Source organism: Drosophila subpulchrella, unplaced genomic scaffold, assembly GCF_014743375.2.
Source record: "Drosophila subpulchrella strain 33 F10 #4 breed RU33 unplaced genomic scaffold, RU_Dsub_v1.1 Primary Assembly Seq371, whole genome shotgun sequence".
NCBI classification, from domain to species: Eukaryota; Metazoa; Arthropoda; class Insecta; order Diptera; family Drosophilidae; genus Drosophila; species Drosophila subpulchrella.
This window is the reverse complement of record NW_023665592.1, coordinates 142899-148289: the sequence shown is the minus strand read 5'-3', so window position 1 is coordinate 148289 and position 5391 is coordinate 142899.

Here is a 5391-nt window from a genome sequence, read left to right as displayed (position 1 = left end):
AACTAGCCCCTTACAAAAAGGCCATTACAACTCTGTAGAAGAGCAAAACGAACGGCATGGCAGACCTTCTGCTCTGACATAGAAAAAAACAACTGAGTCCACAAGGCTCAGGAAAATACTCTGTAAGACAGCCGCGCCTTTGGGCTATCTTCAAAAAGCAAATGGATCATGGTCAGACTCCAGTAAAGAGTCCTTGGACCTGCTCCTAGACGCTCACTTCCCGGGGAGCCAACAAACAGGTCATCCTCCTTAAAGAGGAGCAGGAGAGGGAATCGAATTAGATCCACTCCTATCAGACCGCAACATGAAATGGTCCATTCATAGTTTCAAACCATACAAATCACCGGGACCAGACGGGATAACACCGGCTCACATCCAACAAGCAGGACAAATAGCCAAAAACTGGTTGAAAAAAATCTTCCAATCCATCCTGGCGGCAACAGCATGGCAAGAAACAAAGGTGGTTTTCATTCCCAAGGCAGGGAAGGCCACTCACACCACAGCAAAGGATTGTAGGCCAATAAGCCTAACTTCATTCCTGGTTAAGAGCTTTGAAAGAATGATAAGCCTACACATAAGGGCCACCGTAGACCCGACACAAATATCAGAAGCACAACACGCTTACACCAAAGGTAAGTCAACCGAATCGGCGCTACACTTGGTGGTAAGCAGCATCGAGAAATCACTCAGCATCAATGAATAAACACTGATCACCTTTCTGGACATAGGGAGCCTTCAATAACGTGCTTCCCATTGCTATAACAGAATCTCTCACAGAACTAGGGGTTAAGCCGCTAATCCATAAATTGCTGGTAAGCAGAATGGTCACAGCCACACTAGGGACCTAAACACACACTAGACTAGTGAACAGAGGCACCCCGAAAGGAGGTGTACTATCACCCCTCCTGTGGAATATCGCAGTAAATAAACTACTGCGGATTCTGGAAGGAGGAGGTTGTAAGGTAGTGGTATACGCAGACGACGTCGCCATCATCTTTAATGGAAAATATCCAAAAACACTTTGCGATCTTACTTGGGGTTTGTATTAGATAAGCGCCTCAAATGGGGCTTAAATAACCAAGAGAGAACCAAGAAAGCGACCATTGCACTTTTCTCCTGTAAAAAAGCAATTGGGCTAAGATGGGGCATGTCCCCTAGAATAGTCATACACAGCGGTAGTCAAGCCAATCCTACTGTACGGAGTGGCTCTGTGGTGGACCGCCCTGCACAAACGATGCATACTGACTCCTGTAAACAAAGTACAGTGAATGGCGGCTTTGAGTATTAGTGGAGCCCTTCGAACCAAACCGAATAAAGCGCTGAATGCGATCTTGAACCTCCCTAGCCTGGCCTTAGCAGGCATGGAAAGGGCCAAATCGGCAGCTATTCGACTGAGGGACACAGGGCGGTGGAAAGCCCAATTTTATGGCCATGCTGAATCCAGCATGATAAATCGATTCCGAAGATCACGGATCTATGCAAATCCATTGAATATAGTCACACACCCTTTGAGGCTCTGATTCCAGATAGAGAGGAATGGGTGCAGGGCCGACCGGGCACGACATACGCAATCTGTTTCTATACAGATGGCTCCAAATTATAAGGACACGTTGGCGGAGGTGTATGCTCCGAACAATTAGATATCAGGAAGTCATTCAGGCTCCCAGACCACTGTAGCGTCTTTCAGGCGGAGGTCCACGCTATAAAAGAAACTCTAACCTGTTTAGGGAACTTAAGCCTCCAAAGAGGACACCTAATCATATGTAGTGATAGCCAAGCGGCTATTAAATCGATCTACTCGACAAAAACCAACTCCCGTACAATAGCAGACTGTCGCAGTTCTCTCCACGAGATGGCAAATCAGTTTACTATCAGCCTAATATGGGTTCCGGGTCACCGGGACATCGTAGGCAACTGCATAGCGGACGAATTAGCCAGGCAGGGCACCACCAAGCCTCTTCTCCCAGGAGAGGAGAATGTCGGTATGCCCATGGCTACTTGCAAGCTAAATATAAAAAACTACTTCAACACACTAGTCAACACCCATTGGCAAAACGCACCACAGTGTCGCATCTCTCACCAGACATGGCCTGTGATAAACAACAAAAAAACCTCGGTGTTACTCAAACTCAGCCGCACAGAATGTGGCACGTTGATTCGAGCTCTTACAGGCCACTGGCTTGTTGGCGCACATGCTGGCAGGCTAAAAGACCCGCAAAATGATTTCTGCAGAAGCTGCAAGGATGAGGAAGAAGAGGAAACGGTAGAACACCTTCTCTGCTTCTGCCCAGCCTTATGCAGACTCTGACTGAAACACTTAAGAAGTCCCTTCATCGACGATCTTACCGAAATATCGGAGATTTATCTCAAAAACATAAGTGCCTTTATTAAATCTTCCGGGTGGAAGACATGCTGATCAGCCTAACAAAGGTTGAAACTACTAGAAACGGGACCCTAGAGAAGGAAAAACGAGATCATGCGGTATCACAATGGACCCATAGAGGTCTAAGTGTCGCCCTAACCTAACCTAACCAGGCCAGAAGAACTGCGGCCAGCTTAAAGAGATGATTGCCCAAGAGAGAGAGTTCGCTCTGGCCAAACTGCTGACACAGCGTCTGGCCGGATGCCCATGCATAGCCGGCAAACACAGGAAGTACCGTGGCAACCGCCCGGTAAAGCTGCTTCTACCGAAGCCAGTAGTAACCACAGACCGCAGCGCGGGATTACTTAACTAACATAATTTATATACCAGGCTGAATTTCTTGATTTGGAGTCAATACACTGTCTTGTGCTTAAATTAATTCGATTTTTCGGAAATCTTCGGACCTTGCTGGCAGAATTATTGAATTATTATCAGAACTGTATGTTATTGGGACATAAATTGGAAATGATAAATTAGTTGGTCTAATTATAAGCCAGTCTTCAGATGGCTTGAAGTCTAGATGACAGTTGTATTTTTTAATGAAATCGATTTCTAATATTCCATTACAGGGAATGACGAATTGTAAATTAGGTATTATTATTATTATTTTTATTAGATTGAATGTCATAAAAGACATCAGAATTAACTGACTGATATGTTTGCACCTGTGTCTATTAAAAAGATACGTTCTTTGCCTGTTGCAACTGCCTGTTAAATCTTATTGTTCCATATAGTTGAGTATCTTAAGGTTGTTGGAGTTATTGCCTCCATTTTGACGGTTGTTCCCTCTGTAATTCCCCCATACTCTATGGTTGTTGTTTTTACAGTTATATTGGCGTTATTGCGGTTATAATTACTTCCATTATAATTATTATTATAACCACGGCCATTGTCTCTACCGCGGTAATTACCTCTGTTGTAGTTACCGCGATAAGCCTGAGCTCTCTGAGTGTAGAAAATGGTACTCGCTCACAGCTTCATTCGTTGAAGTGAATGTTCCTGCTTCATTTATTGTTTTAAGCTTTTGATGTTCAAAATTTTTGGTCTTGACTCGAATCGGTTCTTTGGTGCTGAACTTATCAGCATGTTCATAAGGTTAACCTTCAACCATATAAGATGATTCCAGCAATTTTCTTAAATTGTCAAATTTATTGGAAAATTGTGTGGCTGTTTAGCCCTTTTGGTAAACATTTTTGCTTTATAACGCTAGAAGTTTCTTCTGTAGTCGGGTCCTGCTACTTTTTAATAATTGCATCAATTGTAGTTTTGTTACTGACCTTGTGTAAGGTTGATCCAAATATCTTGGACTTAAATACTTCTACAGCGAATGGTTCATATGATCTTTTCGTCATGTTTACTAGCGTAACTGCTGTAATGAATCTATGAAGGTTTATTTTCTGTCCGTCAAATTCTGGTACTGCATGCGCAATTTCTATAATATATGCCCTTTGGGCGGCTGATTCGACAGGCTTGAATGGCTTCTGCTCTTCTAAACTGGGGTTAGTGTCAGAGTTTGTTAAGTGCTGAACCGATAATTCAGATTGAATGAGGACGGCGGGGATGGTAAGGTTATTTAGGTCGTTTTCTTTAATTTCTATGTTTGTAGAATCAGAGTCTTCCGTTTCTACTGGATCTACTACTGCTAGATCATTAGATTCTGGATCGTTTTCAGTTTCTACTGTTAAAGGGGTATTTGGGATTGTTGGTACCGAAATACTTAAATTGTACTTTTGCTTTATTGTTATTTAATTCGATTGTAGTTTGGTTACTTGAGAGCAATGGGCTTTATCTAACTGGTCTCTCTTGTCATGTATTAGCATACGCGCTGTGTTAAAGCGAGTTACTAATACTTCAGCATTTGGTAGTATCGGCCGGTCTTGTGTTAACGACTTAAACTTTTAAACTATTCAGTTCCTTATATAATTCATTCCATTCCATTATTTTGTAAAGACTACCGTTACGAGAGTTTTATAAGTATTTCTTGATCGTTTATAACCGATCTTACTTATACTCCCGGAACGGTGCTCAATACAATTGATTTTTGTGTTGATGAGCAATCTATTGAAGGTGAAGTATTTAAGTTAAAATTTTCCATATGTATATATATTCTAACTCGCTGATACTAATTGCAGTCGTTAAGACTAAATGTTGAATACGTTTCCTAAAAAAGGTATCCCTCTGATAAAGCTGTTGAATTACTTTTTGGGTGGACATGAGGGCATATATGTATACATACCAATGAGAGAAAACAAAAAATTAATATTGGATTTTTGTATCCAAGTCGCTCTCAGTTATCTGCTCTGCTAAAGTATCGTTTTTTAATAAACTTGTTGTGCTTCACATACAAGGTTAAAAGGAATTGAGAAACTGTATCTACAGTCAACATTAGAAGCAGTATCGTTTAAGTTCTTATGTCGTCCGTATGGTATAGTATTTTAACATTATTTACATTGGCCGTATTGTCTTTTGTTAAACTATCATCTGAACCAAACCAACCCATTAAATACAATTTTTTTTTTTAATTCGTAAGTGCAAAAACAATTTAAAAGAAATCATATAGTTCTTGGAATTCTAAAATTCAAAGAAAAATTCAATAATATATATATTGTTTTATATTGTGAAAGTGAATGTGAAAGTGAAAAAATGATATCACTGTGAACGGCAGTACACGTAGTGGCGAAGCGCGCAAAAGAGCATGCGAAGGCAACTACTATATATAGCCGCAGAATTGAAAATCTGCCATTATGGTCTGATCGTAACGTGTGATACACCAATCGGTATCGTAAAAACTAAGAAGATTGCATACCAAGACTTTCGAAATATAGATTTGTTTGGGAGAAAAAGCGGTGAAAGTGTAAAAGAAAAAATTTAGAAAATTTAAGCTGCTGGATACGGTGGGGATAAAAGCCCCCGTCTGTTTAGCTAGTTTTATTCTTACTGAGAATACGCGTCGAATGACACGTCATTTG